The following is an 18,434-nucleotide window of genomic DNA, read 5'->3' as shown; positions in this document are numbered from 1 at the left end:
CAATAGTCAACAAAACTAAATTGAGACGTGCAGAGATGTAAACATATGTCACAGTGAGAGAGGTTTGAGGAGGCCAGGAACATTGATGTACACTCTGCATGCAGGAAGGGTAGCTCTATGCTTAGCGTACCAAGTTTTCTGAAGTGTCACCTGCCCTGAAGAGCATTAACCTCCACATCTTCTCGGCATCAGAGAACCAACAACCAAAAAGTGCTGGCTGGTGACAGTAGGGTAAAAAGGCCTGAGTAAGTGAAGATTAACTTTTTGTCCCTCCAGCGGAAATATGCGGAGTGGGCAGAATGCAAATAAATTAGAAATTCCTCACCACTGTCTTACAACTTTTCCCCCAGATTCTCTTAAGTCTACTATGCAGCGGACAATAGCAGTAAGTGTTTTTTGTCCCTAACCACAGGGGAACGACTTTCTCAGCAAATACCCTGGTTTACACACACCTTGATTTTCTCTCATATTTTTCAATTTTCTAATCCATTTCTTCCAATAGCTTCCAAGAGAAAGAGTGGGGAAAGCTTTCAAACTTGAACGGTGAACGTACACAAATAAATAAGCATAGGCATGTGCACTCCTGTGCGCATTTAACTGAATATTTCAATTTCGTTGACAAAGCACAAAAGAAACTAGATTCCAGAAAATAAATTCATTCCTCAGGCATAATTCGTGCCTTCCAATATCAAGCAGAAGTTGAAATTATTTGATTACGTGAACGTGATAAAAGGTAACCATGCATTGATGGTCAATTACATGCAGGAGTGCCTGCACCTCTGTGTGGACTGTTGTTGCCATCTGCAATGCAACATTTATATAGTGAGTTTAGAACAAGTTGTTGTCTGTTGACAACAGTCCTAAATAATGAATTCCCTGGTGTCTCGTTGATTTGTGTGCATAATAACTGGACTTAAACAATCTCTACTATTCTTTCTAGTTAAATGAATTGTGAATTCTCACTTAAGACAAGTGTTAGTAAACAATTTAATTTAATGAGATAGTCTTGGTCAAAATCAAGGAAAGTCAATTCTAATTCCAGCACTTTATCTATGAGTTCTGATCATCTATTTATGCATAAAATAACTACATTTAATGATATAACAACAGGAATAATTTGGTCTTATTCCATCTCTTAGGACTCAATAGATGGATGACTCAAAGTCAGGCTTTCTAATGTGGCTCCAATCACACGGGGGCTGGGACTAGAGTTACCTCTAAAGGTTTCTTATTCACAAGTCTGGTCTTTGAAGCTGGGACTTCCTGGGATGTTGTTGTTGGCCAAACTCCTTTGTGTGACTGAATCACAACAAAGCATTCAAAACCGGAACACTGTCTGGTTTGTTGGCTTTTATGACCTAGTAAGGCACACTGTAGCTCCATTTCATTCAGTACAAGCAGGTGACTGAGGTGTATCCATATTCAACTGGAAAAGCTTAAATCCCACTGCACTTCTTAGTAGGAAGACTGTCATAGAATTTGCAACATGTTGTTTTTTTAATCCATCACAATTATTTAAGATACGGGGGCTATACAGTTAGTATGTTAGAAAAGCTTTACTTTTCCTATCTAAAATTCATCAGTAGAAAAACAACGGATTCACCTGCATGTCTCAAAAACTGTTGCTGTAGTAGCTGTTGTTATTGATATAGGGTCCTCCCTTCAAAATTGGTTTCAAACTTGCTGTGTAACCAAGGATGTGAACCTAGTTAACATTAACTATTAACTAGACACAACCTAGATGCGCTGAATAACAGCGTCAATTGAATAACAGTCTTTATAGTGGCAGTTAAGGTGGTCTGTGGACATGCCAATGGGATTGTCTTAAATCGTGCAGGAATGCCCAGTTCACTTTGCGTGGGGCCATCTCCTAAGTAAGTGATCCAGAAAGCCTATGAGATAGCCAGAGTGAGCCAGTAAGCAGCATCCCTCCACAGTTTCTGCCTTGAGTTCCCTCCTTGGTTTCCCTCAATGATGGAATGTGTGACCCAGAAGTGTAAGATGAAATAAACCCTTTCCTCTCTGTTTAATTTAGTCAGAGTGTTTTATCACAGCAATAGAATTAAACATCTACCTTGAATATCTGGTTGTTCTGCCTCCACTACTCAAGCGCTGGGGTTATAGACAGGTATCACTACACTAGTTTTATGCAGTGCTGAGAATCAGGACTAGTGCTTTGTGCATGTTAGGCAACATCTCTACCAACTGAGCTTTACTCCAAGCCCTCAGATCCTTGAATTTTCTAGAAAGCAACAGTAACAATAATGGTCACCATTCACTGGCAATTACAATGCTAACTGCCTTAATTATGTAATAGATACATTTACCAACTTCTATAATTCCCATAGATGAATCTTAAACTCCAAGCAATAGTTCTCTTGAGCTAAGAAAATCCATCTTTGTGATTCCCCACATAAAGAAAGGTCACCAGCTTTAAGTTCAGTTCGGTGATAGTAATATTTTATTTTGTTTTAAGATTATCTTCAGTACACTGGTCATTATCAAATAATGTGTTTAATTCATTATAAGGAGAACAACATAACATCCTTGAGCCCCTTTCTCAAGCATGAATTACATGCAAAGAAATATCCTTTAAATAGAGGACAAATTCATGCTAGTGTTTGGCCTATAGAACCTTTAAGAACCACAATGAGGGAACCATCATAAAAAGAAAGCTCACATCGCCTAGCAGAGGCACTCAGCACTCAGAGCAGGCAGGATGCAGTTAAGTCTGAAAGTAGAACTTTATAAAAGCACCAGAGGCCAAGCCCAAGAATTGCTGATCACTGAAGAAGCCTGTGCTCTCTGCAGCGCACTCTGCCCTGGCTGGTCTCATTATTTTAAAGCACAGCCACAGCTTTAACAAGAGGTGCATGTGGGAGCTAAGCCCAGCATGATCAGGGCCTCAACTGAAGAGTACATACAGAGGCCAGGGGTGAGGGGAGACGAGCCAGCACCCCCACTGATTATTGACATATTGACCGAGGCGGAACAGCCAGAAAGTCAGGCCAGCCCTGAGTCTTCGAAAAACACACTACTTTATCATAATGGAAAAGGGCTGCACAGGGAAGCCTAAGAGCACGGTGTGATGGAATCAGACAAGTGTGGGCCCAGGTGCTGCTTATCAGTCATCGTTTCCAAAGACCAGAATGGCAATTTGAAAGAGGTCAGACTTAGTGTAACACAGTTACCCACACAGATTCTGGTCCTGTTCTACATTACCCTTGGGTTTTAAAAGAAAGGGAAGGAAGAACTAATGGGAAGTGAAAGTAGAATATGCTTGAAGAAGGGAAGACAAAGGACACACACCGCTTATCTTTCCCCTCAGAAGGGATTCTGTTAAATTTTACCCATGTGCCGTCAGCACTCGAGGGCCTGAACTCGTACTGTACATCACTAGAGCAATAAATGCATGCCATGAATTAATCTAAAACTGAGCTTACTTCAGTGAAAATATGCCTGAAAAGAAATAATCAAACTGTCCTCCCAAGAAATGCAGAGACGTCCAGATTAACTTAATAACTGGGATTATTGGAAGGTCTGCTATGTCATTAGGTTTTTGCCAGTTTCATATAGGCAGTGAGTCACTGCTGTTGTTGAATTTCTGGGCAGTAATTAGCTCTGACTGCTGCTGTTACATGTTCTTCAAAGGTTAGTTTGTCAGGCTTGGGAATTAGCCTACTTCTGACTCTGGGAGAACAAGCACATGAGGGGGGTGTCTAGGCAACAGAAGTGTCCATCCGGGGCAACTGGATCACATGAAAACACAAAGGAGAGATTGTGTGGCTAGAGCAATGCCTCCACAGTTAGGAGTGTGTATTCCTCTAGCAGAGGACATGGGATAGGACCACCCTGTTCCCAATGGTAACAACTGTAGTGAAAATGTGAGGAAAACACGATGTTGTGGAGATGGATGAGTACTGAGCTATTCTGCAATTGCTGCTCTTTAAATTTGCCGTTCCTAGGGTACAGTGTGAACTTTCAATGTCTGGCTTGTAATCGAAAGCAGTGTGAATCTACAATGTCTGGCACCACACCTGCCAGGTCGGGTATCACCTCTGCCCTGGAAAAGCTTTCCCCCAACATAAGAAAAGTCTACTTCCTCAGAGAGGCTAGAGAGATGTAAGTACAAATTTTAACCTCCTGTTTCCTGATGAAATGGATAAGGGCTATAAATGTTTATGAAGTCAGACACGCATGAATTTTTCAGCTAATCCCACATGCAGGAGAGACCACCTGGGGCAATGTAGATAGCAGAAGAAATCAGTATCTTCTAACTGTTATCTGGAGACAGTTTCCCAAGCCTAAGATTCCAGTCATTTCTAATTGATAGCAATGTCTTTCGCCACAAGCAAAACCACTAAAAATTGAAGAAAAAGAATGCATTTGCCTTCATCACCTCCACCCCAAAATTACATTTCCAATAATATTGCTAGTTCAGCATGTGTCAAAGGTGTGCAAACTTTGGATAGGATGTTGTTAGTAGAAAGTACAAAAGATTCACTAGCAATTCCCTTTATATGAAAACCAAATAGGACTCTGGAAAGATGTGGGAAGAATTTTTAAAATGGTGTCATGGCCTTATATACCAAAATAAAGCTTTCTAGAAGACAAAATTGGGGGGGGGGGAGAGTATGCAAAGGGATTCGGGTCTAGATGAATTTCCTACGCAGACATTCACACTGAGAACATTGAGTGCCACAGAATCTGTTTATATTCACAGCATCTCAGAATTGTGGGTTTGGTTTTGTTGTTTGTTTGTTTGTTTGTTTGTTTTATAGTGGTCCAACCCCAGGCTCCAGTATTTGTCCCATGGTACTGGACTAAAGAGATTGTGACCTGAAGAAGTCAGTCCTCTATAAATGCTATACTACTGAAGTAGGGAAACCTGGGTAGGACAGAAGCAGCAGGGCACACACACCAGATGGGATTAGAGAGAAAACTCTGTGAAAAGAAGCAGCTGGGAGTGAAAGCAAAAGCTCCAGGGAGTGGGTGTAGGGAGCAAAACAATAACAGAGTCAAGGGTTTTCACCAGGAAAGTATGAAAATGCCAACAGACACAGAAAAGGACACACAAGTAACCAAAAAGTTAACAGGAAAGGCAGGGCATCTGAGTCAACTGTTGTATGATCTCTGGCTGGGTACCAATGATGCTCACATGGAGGACCAACAATAGGCAGGTAAGTGGCAACCACACAGCTTGTTGGAGGGGATATGTCACTAAAGACAGGCTTTGATAGGTAGGAACTTCTTGCCAATTCCAGGTCACTCTTACTGCTTCCTACTTTCAGTTGAGGATACAAGCTCTCGTCTTCCTGTTCTGGCTATCAAACTTCTAGCCATGCATCCATGACAGACTCATTCCTCTGAAACTATGAGCTCAAACAATCCCTTCCTTCCATAGGTTGCCTTTAGTCAAGGTATTTTATCAAAGCAACGAGAAGTAACTAAAACATCTATGGAGGTCATAGGCCCTCTGCTAGCAACCTTCTATTGATGTCCTCCTGATCAATTGAAACGTTTTCAAACTGCCCTTTAAGTGTTAGTGTCTATATCTATAAGTTAGAGATGTTTTCAGAATTAGTCTGAGACTCTCTCACTTCCAAAGAGCAGCAGGGAGGCAGAGACACATCACAGGTCAAATTGATGACAATAAGTTACCCTGGAGATCTCAGCTCTAAACAGAGAACATAGCTTACCACTTCTTGTGCGTGTGTGTGTGTGTGTGTGTGTGTGTGTGTGTGTGTGTGTGTGTGTGTGTGTGTAATTTTTCCCCAACATAATATTTTGTTTGGGAGTTTTGTACAATACACCCCAACCATACCTGCTTCCCACTCCCCCAGGTCTACCCTTCTACCCTTGCACCATCCCGTGTAACATGAGCTTTCTTGGTCTGGCCAGGTCCTGCCACCCTTCTCTGTCCCAAAAAAGCACACAGACACTATATTAATTATGAAACTGTTGGCCCCTGGTTACGGCTTCTTATTGGCTAGCTCTGTCTAAATTATTAACCCATTTCTAATAATTATTTCCACATGATCTTCTCTTACCAGAGAAAGAGTTGGGACTTGTTATTCCTCTCACATCCTACATGGTGACTGACTGTGCCTACGTTTCCCAGAATCCTCTGCCTCTCCTAGTCTCACCTATCTTGCTGCCCTATTGGCCAAGAGTGCTTTATTCATTAACCAATAAGAGAAACATTTACAGAATGACAGTTCCCATCACTCCCAGTCATACATACATACACACACACACACACAACACACCCTCATACACATACACACACAAACACACATACAAACACACGCATCCAATCTATGTTGTCCATATACTCATTACAGCATGGTCAAATGCCTGTTAAAGAAAACTGAGTCCTACCCCACCCTACCCAATGGGAAGCCATCAACTGTGAATGACTACACTTAAGCATCTTTATCACCATTTTTAAACTCTCTTTAAAATGCTTCCTGTCTGAACTGTTTTTTTTTTCTTTTTTACTTTTCTCTTTTTGGGGGAGTTGGGTTGAAGGAGGTTGTCACAGAAGCCTTCAATATCTCTCATTCTCATTTATGAGTCAACAGTTATTAGTAACACTTTGTAAGAAGCAATCTTTTCCATATCAGCTGTTGGCAGCATGGATCATGGACTTCCATGTGGTTTCCAGCAGCACAGACCACAGACATCAGCATGGTCTCCAGCCTATGTCACTACTTCTAGGGCTTAGAACACATCATGGAAGAGGGGCAGAAAGAAATTCATAGCCAGACTAAAGTGATGTAAAACATTGTCTTCTGGGCATGGAAAGGCTATTACACCCAAGAACTCACAGCAGTAGAGCATGTATTAAACATGCTCAAGATGAGGCCCTCCAACGTCCAGTTTTGGATCAGGTGAGGGCTTATCAGTTCCAGCCTTCTAAGAGGAGTTATGGACAGTTAATAGTTGCTAAGTGTTCTAGTTTGCTTTTTGTTGCTGTGATAAAGCACCATGACCAACAGAAACGTACATATTTCAGATTAAAGTATGTCATTGAAAGGAGCAGGGCAGGAGCTCACAGTAGAAACCTGGAGGTAATACTGAAGCAGAAACCATGGAGGAATGATGCTTATCAACTTGCTTTCTATACTTCACTCAAGTCACATTGTTATACAAATCAGAGCTATCTGCCTAGGGGTTCACTGACCATAATGAGCTATGCAAACATTAATCAAGAAAAATTCCCCACAGATGTACCCATGACCAATCTGTCGATGGGCATTTCTCAATCAAGTTTTCTTCTTCCTAGGTGACTCTAGTTTGTATCAAGTTGACAAATACTAGCCTCAAATCAAGGGAGGAGACATTATATTTCTCAATGGTGCAATAACATGTCATTGTTCAAGTAATAATATTCTATTCATGCTCATCCAAGCAACCCTAATTAAAAAATACCTAAAAGTAAGAGAACTTGTTATAGAACGTGGGGGTTTGGTGGGAGTGGCAGGATAAGAAAGGACAATGAAAGAATATGACCAAGTTAAGTGTTATATTTATTTATATTACACGTGTATACATGAAATTATAAAAGAATAAAGAACAGCTAAGAAAGTCTTCTTTCCCTCCTTTCACTATCCCTTTTATTTTCTACAATCTGCTATTTATTTCTTTAATTGTAAAAAATGTATTGATGTATGTACAGCCAATCACAAAAGAATATTTACAGAAAATGTCAATATGCTCTGTCTGTTCAATTCCAATTGTACCTTCAAAGGACTCCTTGGTAATAGCCTCATATGTTTCCTTCTACACTCATTAGATGCCAGTCTATGCAATACTTTCAGCATAGCCTGAAATATTCCTGTGTAAACCTATAATTGTCATGTTCCCTACAACTGTTCTCTATCATACGTATTACACTGAAACCTTTCCCTAAGTGTGATCTCTGGTAGTATGTCCTTCATTTCCTTTATTTATTCTATTTGCATTTGTGTCATATTCTATAAAATATCAAAGAGCAGAAGTCAGTGGGTTATAGTACTCTGGACAAATTTAGCTTGTCCCTGAACCTATAATTTATACTTAGCAATTCTCATTTTAAAACATATTTTATGTGTCCCACGAAAGAGTGTTTGCTACAGAGACTAGAAGACCTTAATCCTAAAACAATATTTTCCTAATTTTTCATTTGTCTTTTATAAATATAAATTATCTTTCCCTATGTCTGTTGTCATTCCATGTTACCAAGTGAGTTACCAGTTCAGTGTCTTTGAACATTTTTAATATGTTGTTAGGAGTGAATGCACATGGACACTAAAGAAATGATTAAGCATGATTTGCTCTGGATACTACTGAAATTAGCTAGACTCCTGATTTCACAAAACTTATTAGCTGTGCTATTGGATCTGATACTTTCTTTGTCTTTGCATCAGCTTTTGACTCCATTAAACTGAGTGCTAATGATATTTTACCTCTTGGGATTATTAGAAAGACACAGGATTGTGGTGATAGATATCCCTGTTATTTATTTCTTTTCATAAAATTTTTGAAGCATATGTCTCATTGAACAATAAGAGCTTTTCTCAAATCTTGACCTGAAAATCATTAGGATTTTCTGAAACTTTCAATGTGTGGCAGCCTCTGGGGAGGTCAGGGTAGCATACAGCTACTTGAAGTAAAAAATGCCAGTGGTGAGACTATGGGTGGTGCCAGAATAAATATTGTATTCTCTTTCTTTTCTGACAAACTTCTATGTGTCAGTTGAATAAGGTGTATGTGGATCTTGCTGTAATAAGTGAAGTTTCTGAAATGCTTCAAGAATAGGTTTCTTCACATCAGCTTCACTGTACAAAACAGAAGGAGACAGAATCCAGAATCTGCTGAGGCTGTGACATACAAGGCTGATCAGTGGGCACCAAGTCACAGTTAGTGTAGTGGTTTGAATGAAAATGGCCCCCACAGACTGACAGGAAGTGATGCTATTAGAAGGTTTGGCCTTTTTAGAGTAGGTGTGATCTTGTTGGAATAGCTGTGTCACTATGAGGATTTAAGCCTCAGTTGCATGGTCCTAGAAGCAACACATTCTTCTCTACACTGCAGAGACATTGACCCACAATGTCACCCAGAAGCAAAGTATTAGTAGGAAGTCCTGAGTTCTTATCATCCAGAGTTAAACTCCTCCAGAAGCCCAAGTTTGCACACTGGATTTACAATCATCTACTGGGAAAATGTCAATCCAACAATCTCTTCATAAGCTTCAGCTTCCTCCATTACTGTGGGCTGTGACAAAGTAGAACATTATGATATCAAGAGTGTGGTCCAAAAAATGTATCTCATGACAAACAGGAAGCAGAGAGCATAGCAGGAAGGGTCTCGGCCAGTATATTTCTTTCAAAGGAATGAATGACTTTGGTGACACACTTCTAACCTTTCCTCACCTTCTGCCCTTCTGCCACTCTCTAGCAGTCTAGTCAGATTTTGACTCCATCTTCTCACAGACCATCCAAGGATGTGACTTATTCATCTCTCAACCAATTCCAAATCCAATCAAGGTGACAGTCAAAATTAACTATCACGGTTTCCTACATTAGAATGAGATCGTAGATAGGTCCAGCACTTTCTAAATTATGGAGCAAACCATCACAATCGTGAGTCCAAATATGCTAGAATCGTGAGGTCACCTTGGGTAAGGTGGGAAACCATATGAAGCATAAGAGAAGCCTTAGTAGTACTCATTGATCTACAAAATGGAGGTTCATGTAGAATACAGAATGGCATTTAGACTTTATGTGCTCTTAAATCTATGCACTCCAGATTATTCGGGTTTTCTAGACTGGACTGTCTCACAGCACATGACCACAATAATCCTCATTTCAATACAATGATATTTCAGGAATTGGGAATGGTGTGATGAAATAAGATTAATCATAAGAGCCAATTTCATCAGAAGGTCCAAAAATAGTTTTAAGAATTTTACCAAAACACTACAAGTTTTTAAATATCTTTAGACTAGAGCTTATGTAACAAAACCTTCTATAATTAGGGTAGTCTACATCTGTGTGGTGTGAAGAGGAAATGGTGAAACTGTCTATAGTTGAGTGGGAGGATAAACCTCCATGGGTAATTTCTGCTGGAATCCTAAGCCCTTGCCAGATAACATCCTTTCATTGAAGTCCCCTTTCCACACCTCTTACATGACATGAACCTAAAATTATGACTTGTCCTTAAAGCACATGTCCATAGAGTACTTCTCTTCTCTGAAAATGTCTCTGTTTTCTCTATTTCTCCAAGTGACTACAGTGAAAGACTGCACTCTCATAATAAAAGACCCAGAAACATCATGGCTTTAAAGGGAAGAAGAAACTTATGAGGCCCCTGTGTAAGGTCCCTTAAGTGATTTACCAGGTTGGTGAACAAGTCCTTTCTATCCAGTTATTTGGAGAATCATAATGCTTCAGATTTTTTTACTCTATTGTTCTCCAGGGGAACTATCCTCCATATGGTTGCAGCTTACCAAAAGTATTTATAATATTCAAGGTCCTGGGTTCTGTCCCTAGCACTGTATAAAATGGGAATGGTAGCACATGCCTGTACTCCAGGCTGTCAGAAGGAAGAGACTGAAAGATCAGAGGTTCAGAGTCATCCACAAGTACATAGAGAGTTTAAGGCTAGAATGGGCTTTGTGACACCATATCTCCAAAAAAACAAACAACAAAACACATTTAAAAAAAAAAAAAAGGAAAAGAGCCACACCCAGGGCAGAGGGCAGAGGTGAGCACCGGGTCCCCATCTTAGGCCCAAATTCCTCCTGCTCCCCCTCTCTCAGATCCCCTGGCTTGGGGACTACAGATGGGGATTGGGGTGGGGTGGGGGGTTGGGGGTTGGGCTGGTGGAGAGACAAGGTGGGGAGCTGGGATTGACATTTGAAGCATGCATGCTTCTAATTTAAATAAAAAAATAAAAAAGGAAAAGAAAAAACTCTCAAAGGCTCCCTTTATAATCTACTCCTTCCTTTTTCCAACCATTCCTTTCAAAATTAATTTTTGTCTGTATGTAATTTGTTGTACTTTCTATATTTATATATAGATGTAACTACACCATGTCCGCTGTCTCTGTATAGTCTCTACCATTTGTCAAAATTATCTTTATATTAGTTCACATTGGAAAAAGCATTAGCCAGATTTGAATGATAATTCCTGAATTATAAATGTCTTGCTTTGAGTAATAAGGTAAGTAGAGTACCTCTTAGGAAAATAAGGATCAGAATTTTGAATGTAGATCTGTAAGAAGTAATGGTAAATTAATATGGGAGTGCCTACAGTTAAGGTATTTCTAGATGTAAAATTGGAGGCCTTTCAATATAAACTGTGCTTCATTCATTCAAAGGAAATATATTAATCAATATCCATATATAAGGCATGGAAAGAGACAGAGTGTTATAGTGTCACAGACTAGAGTCAGAGCTAGATAAATTGTTTCATTACTAGTCAGTTAATTAGTTGAGCAGCTAGTTTTATTTATCTTAGCAGATCTCTTCAATGCCTTGCTCACTCTTCCATAAGAAGCATGTAACACCATTCTTTTTGTTTGTTTGTTTTGTTTTTCAAGACAGGGTTTCTCTGTATTGTTTTGGAGGCTGTCCTGGAACTCACTCTGTAGACCAGGCTAGCCTCGAACTCACAGAGATCCACCTGCCTCTGCCTCCCAAGTGCTGGGATTAAAGGCATGCGCCACCAACGCCTGGCTGTAATATCATTCTTAAACATGTAGGATATAATACATACAGTATTACACGAAACTATAAGATGACACAAAATAAAAATAACTATATGAGTAGATGTGTACAATTCTAGGATAGAAGAGAATGTTATTCCCACTGTGCCCATTCCATGTGTAGATAATGGTGATGGCAGTCATGAGGGAATGATTCCAACATGCACTCCGGTGGGTTAAAGGGAAAGCCATGTCACATCATGGTACACGAAACAGAAGAGCTAGAAAATTTGCTCCTTCTGCTGAGAGGCTAGTGCTTAAGGCTGACTCAGAATTGCTCAGTATCACTATACGACTCTGAAGAACAGTCACATGCCTCAAGTATAAGAACACTTGTCTCAATGGGACAACAATTTTCTAGGAATAAGAGGCCCAGAAAGCCAGGCTAAGCACCACCACTTACTAGCGAGGTGACCTTGGGCAAATCACTTTTCATCTCTGGTTCTCTTTTTTTCCTGTCTGTAGAGGAGGAGCTTCACTAGCTCGTACCAAGCCTGCCATTTCTCCCAGTGGCAGCCTTTGGGGGCACAATGGCCCACGAAAGGGAAGCTCTTTCTTTTCGCTGATAAATATAGTTTGTTTGCTCAGCAAGATTAAGGAACATAATAAATATTCAAGGCGTGCAGTGTTTGGACTGTGACACAGTTTAACAATGCTAATCTGCCTCGTAGCAGTCGATGCTTACATCAGCTTCACGTATTTATAAAGATGTCCTTATCACTCAGTGCTGGGGTCAATTTTAAACTCATATTTTCATTTGTAACTTCATATAGCCCCCACCAGCTGCCACTGGTTAGTATGCTGGGTCTTCAGCCCTTAACAGAGGTCATGCAGGCAGACAGAGAATAAATCTCTGTATATATTATGAGACTCAAGATTCTATTTTAGGACTACAACAGGTGGCCAAGGTGACATTTTACGGATCTGGATTTTCTGAGAATAGTGCAATTGCTTTCCTGATCTTGGCTAATTTCCCTGATTTTTTTTTTCAGTTCAGCATCCTGGACAGTCATACAACGCTATGTAAGTTGGTGGGTGACTGTGAGAAGCTGAAAATCCATCACTCTGTGTGTTGGCAAAAACTGCTCTAAAACTTAAATAGGGCAGGTCTTTTCAGGCAGTCCAGTGAAAAAGTACCACAATGAAATGTGCATGCACGGCAAACAGGAGGTTGCTGTTTTCCTAAGACGTGCTCCTAAAGTGAGAGGAGAGGGAAGAAAACGAACTCAGACAACCCTCACCACTATCTATTACAGTAAAATGCCAGAAGCAATTATGATGTCATGTGTTGTCTAAAATTGGAGCAGTGAGACAGCTTGAGATGCAGTGAGAACTAATAAACCAAACAAAATCCACTGAGTTTTACCGCTCCGTATTGTTTCTGCGCACAATTATAGGCAGTGAGAAAGGCATCTGCCACATTATACTCGATTTATTCCTCCTTTATTTTCTCTCTTCCTTTTCCTACCTTTGTTAAAAAGAAAGTATGTCAGGTTGAGTTGGTTGAGAATAAAGAAAAGAAATGCCTTTCTGGATAGAGCTAATGTAACTTACTATTGCAAGCCTTAAAAATATCCCCTGATTAAAATAAGCTCCCTGCCTTGTATCTACTCCAACATTAACCATCTAACAAAGGAGCAAAGAATTTCATCGTTAAGTGAGCGAGACAAAATAAAAGGAATACTCTCTATTTGCAATCCTTCTGATCAATTGTACCTAGCACTAGGAGGCTAATTTCTAACACATTTCCTTAAGCAGATTCCTAAATCCAAGCTGATGCTTCTTGAATTCCTTTGGACTGATGACATTAAGTAGGGAAAAGTCAGAAGCTTTTTTTTTCATTTCAAATATCATGAAATAATTCCACCCTACTTATAATTTTCATATATGATCAATTGTTTTATTTCCTTAGAGTGGTAATGAGAGTTGAGAGTTAGAGGACTGAAAATCTCAGGACCCAGAGAGTACATATTATTTTCCCTTGTATCCAGACAGCCATATTTGACAAATTACAAGAGTACCCGAGCAAACCATTTCCTCCAAAACAGTTTAAGAAATTTATCCAGAGGAACGTGTGTGTGCCTGTGTATATGAATACGTGTGTATATGTGTATATGTTGTGTATCCCTGTAAGTATGTGTGAGTACATGTGTATGGATGTGTGTATGCCTGTGTGTATTATTGTGTATGTATAAGAATGTACACGTGTGTATATATGTGTATGTATGCATTTGTGTGTGTGTGTGTGTGTGTGTGTGTGTGTGTACTGATTCTTTCCTCCATAAGCTATAAAACCTTCTCATTTCACCAGTCAAAAAAAGTGCAAGCTGGGCAATGATGGTGCATGTCTTTAATTCCAGCATTCGGCAGGCAGAAGCAGGCAAATGTCTCTGAGTCTGAGACCAACCAACCTAATTCCAGGACAGCCTCCAAAGCCACAGAGAAGCCCTGCCTCAAAAAAATTTAAAAAGGAAAAGAGAAAGAAAGACAGAGAGAAAAAGAGAACACAACCAGTGATTTCAACAGGACCCTGACAGTCATTCAAGATCATTGTTCTGTTTTGCCTTAGGATCCTATACATTTATCCATCTGTCTCCAGCCCTACACATGGTAAAGCAAATCTTAATGCAAGAAGCAAATATCGTGTTATTTATGTGAACCACATCTGCACACAGGTTGCAGAAGCTCTCAGACCACATCTCTTGAGTGTCAAGGTCAAAAACACCCAACTCCACAGGGATGTTGTTTTCTATGCCCTTTTGGTCATCTGTAGATTGATTTTCATGTTACAGCTAAACAAACAGTTAGCAAACCTGGGCATTGTTTCTTGCTTTGCACTGAAGACCCAATTAGCAAACACTGTCAGGAAACAGGTCGAAAGCAGAAGTTCAGAAGGGCTGCTGGAGGCCAAGCAACTCTGTTTGAACAGCTTTTCAATAACCCTTTTCCTTATCACAGGTGATCTCTCATAAAACATGTCATCAAACTCCACAGTCCAAGTCAGAGAATATAAATCATGGTTTATCTAAATATCATGTGTCATTCAGTCAAATCAAAGGGCCCTAGAAAGATCATTCCCGATAGAGAATAAGATGCTGGCAGATAAAAACAGGAAAGGTTCTGAGCTACAGAGGCAAATAAATACAAAGTAAACATTTAGATAGCTTGGGTTAAAGGCAAGTTGCACAGGATATCTTAACTTGTGACAGACCAGCGTTATGGGTCTCAATATGTTGTTGTCTTCTCACTAAGTGATAGGGACACCTCGTCATTGACTACACTTTTGTCTGCCACTGTAAATTCCCATCAGATTTATGATTTGCTGAGTCTTCCTGGCATAGTTACAGGCCAATAACACATCAGGAGTGGCAATCTGGCTGACTCTTTTACCCATCATACATTTGACAGATTTTGGTCTTGAGTCGTCAAGGAGCTGTGAGACCCAGATAATAAATTCACCAGGGATGAGAGGTGTGGGACTCTATCCCCACATCTCACTCATAAAACATGTTTGCACAGATGAAGCCTGGTGCACTTGAACAGAAGACCCCTTCATATAAAACCTGCCCACAAGCAAAAATAACAAACCTCAAGTATATCCAGCCAGTTATTTTCAAGGTCAGTTTCAGCAGGTGTGACCTAAGGTCACTGCCTGGTACTTGCTGCTGGAATGATCACCAAGATGACTGCCTTAGTGATGTGCTGGTGAAATTCCACCAAGCAAGGAGTCTTTGGTCTTAATAATAAAAACTTGGAGTCAGCTGACAGAGAGTAAAAGCTAAGGGATCAGAGAAGCAGAGCGACCAGTCACTAGAGTTCTTACCCCTACCAATGCTCAGACCAAAGAAGAGATCCTGTCCTCAGACTGGATCCTCAGAATGGCTGATCTTCAGACTGCTTCCTCAGACTGACTGCCTGCCCTACCTTATATTCCTCTCCATGACCAGCCATATCATTTCCTGTCTCCACCTCCTTAGTGCTGGGATTAAAGGCATGTGACTCCCAAGTGCTAGGACTCAAGGTGTGAGTTATCACTGCTTCGCTCTGTTTCTCTTTTAGACTGGATAAATTTCATTTAGCCCAGGGTGGACTTGAACATGATCTGTCTGCCTCTCTCTCCAGAAAGCTGGGATTAAAGGTGTGCGCCATCACTGCCTGACTTCTGTAGCTAACTAGTGTGGCTAGCTTTGTACTGTGATCTTCAGGCAAGCTTTACTTGTTGGATCATAAACAAAATATCACCACAGGAGTCCTTTCTCTCACTAGGGTCTTTATTGTCTCTAATGGCCTCTGTCTCCCAAATCTTATCCTTCTCAGGAACTGCCACAAAAAAAAGATGAGAATTTAAAAAGTCACATTAGGGGCTAGAGAGAGGGATTGGTGGTTAAGAACACTTACCAGACAACAAAAAGTACTAGATTTTGCTCTCAGCACCAACATAATAAGCAGATGGCCTGTGTGCTCCTGGACCTCCATCTACAAGAGGGGCAGAGACAGATGGGCCACAGGAGCAGAGACACAGAGGCTCTCCAGAACCTCCTGGAGTCCAGGCTAGTCAAGAAAATGCAAGTCCTAGGTTCTGGGAGAAACCCTGTCTCCATGGAAAAGACAATAATAGAAGAAGATCCCAGGGGGATCTTCTGGTCTCCACATCCAGGCACGGGCATTTGTATACCTCCATACAATGGGCTTGTTAATGCACTCACACACATAGACACAATACACATGCATACCACACACACACACACACACACACACACACACATACACATACACTTACACATACTAAATAAATAAATAAAATGCTTTTTAAATCAGGTGAGTAGTCACCCATGGAATCTGCCTTCATTAAAAAGTAAATGTTTTCTAAAAGCTCGACTTACTACTAAAAGCATTGATTGCCAGTTCTAAGCATTGCAGGTGGAAAAGAAAAGAAAAGGAAAGAAAAGAAAAAACACTAACAGTTAACCCTAACCTTCTCTATTCAAAATTTAGTCAGGTCGACAAACAGAATAAATAAGGTGTGATACTGCAAGCTAACCAATGGTCTGAGACAGATCCCTGAACCCCAACTGGAATGTTAATGGATGTTGAGTTGAACTCTAACTTGTTAAAATCAGCATTCTCCTGATTTCTCATCATCATTAATTTACATGTGCCAGTTCTCCAAATGTTCCCTCCTACTAGGCTAATAAAGTGAGCAAGATGAAGCCAAGTAACTGTCTGAATTCCATCTGACACAAGGCAAATACCTGGTCCTCTTCTCATATGCAATAGGAACTTGGTTTACTGAGAGTCTCTCAGTGGCTCCCTGTCTTCAAATAAAGAGAAGACTAGCATGCCTCCACTCACATAGCCTCTCTCCTACCTGTAATATACTCTTCACACTCCACAATGGTGTGGAGTGTGAAAGCTGAGCATCTAAGTGGCTTCCTAGTATCCCAAATTGGCTGATCTCATTACCACTCACCTATCCCCAACCAGAATTTCATCTTTTTTCACATGTACTCATCTCCTTCCTTCCTCCCGTCCTCTGGGTTACCCATTCTCCTCAGTCCTTTCTCTGTTGCCAGGAACTCCTTTTGGTATAGTGGGGAAGGAAGAAACCTGTTTCCCTGGTTCTTACTCACTTCTATTTGCAGTTTTCTTGTGACAGCCCTTAGGACTGACTATGGAAGTCAGAAAAGCAAACTGAACTGTTCTTTGTCATTCCTAAAAGCAATGCAAATAACCTCTGATAAACAGAGAAGCAATTGCATAAATGAAAGTGAGAAAATGTTACTAGATGTCCATTCTTTTAAACAGGCCCCAGACCTTAACACAACTGATGCCTCCTGGGGGCACATTGACTCCTTCATAGTCCTAGAAAGAAAACTATCACAACCTACCAGTGGTCTTGAGCAACAAAATCCCATAATTATAAAGGTTTGGGCCAGGCAGGAAACTGGTAGAACCAGGGAAGTCAAGTTATATGTAAATGATTGAGACCCAGGTAGTCAATTTACTATCCAAGAAACCTCCACCTTGAGTCATCCAGCCCATCAGGACAAACCCCCATATTATATTGGGATTGGAATTAATTAAACAATAATCTCCATTTTCAATCCTGATGACTGTAAATGGGACAAACCTATTCACCTTGGAGGATCTCCAAGGAAAGGGTGCTAATGTCCCCAAGATAACCAACCCCTAGATAGTTCCTGCTATATAGATTCCTGCAGCCATATATAACAGGTTAAGTTCATAAATGGTGGTCAAGACTATTTCCAGGACCCAGAGACAATTTGACTTGTTAGCACGAATGTCTTAATCAAGTGTGCATCTTCTGAATTATTTGCACTGGAAGAGACACCACTCCTTTGCATTCTTATTTAGGTCATACCACAAGAGTTTATATACAATGGAGAAGAGGGAAAGATCTACCTAAATCTAGATTTGTGGTTTCTGAGTGCCCTATCCTCATTCTCCCGTTGGTGTGACCAGGCTTCATAGGCTCTGCTGTGGGGGATAAAAAATTTAAGGAATTCAGTGCTCATGTAGACATAGACTAGACTGTCTAGAAAATTCTATTTCATGCCTAAAGTCCAGGTAGACTCCTTAGCTGAAGTTGTTTTTCAGACTCTCAGAAGCCTCAACCTCCTCTTCATGAAGTTAAGACATCTGAATGTGACCCTGAACCAAAC

At 40.4% G+C, this 18,434-nt stretch overlaps 1 pseudogene; it reads left to right on the top strand.

Moving 5' to 3' along the window:
* Positions 1 to 283: 283 nt before the first annotated feature.
* The window catches only part of LOC121140743, a 42,624-nt pseudogene continuing 24,473 nt past the window's right edge, over positions 284 to 18,434 (top strand).

The sequence above is a fragment of the Mesocricetus auratus genome, unplaced genomic scaffold, assembly GCF_017639785.1.
Source record: "Mesocricetus auratus isolate SY011 unplaced genomic scaffold, BCM_Maur_2.0 Super-Scaffold_100006, whole genome shotgun sequence".
Classification (NCBI taxonomy): Eukaryota; Metazoa; Chordata; class Mammalia; order Rodentia; family Cricetidae; genus Mesocricetus; species Mesocricetus auratus.
This window is presented reverse-complemented; position numbering and strand designations above follow the sequence as displayed.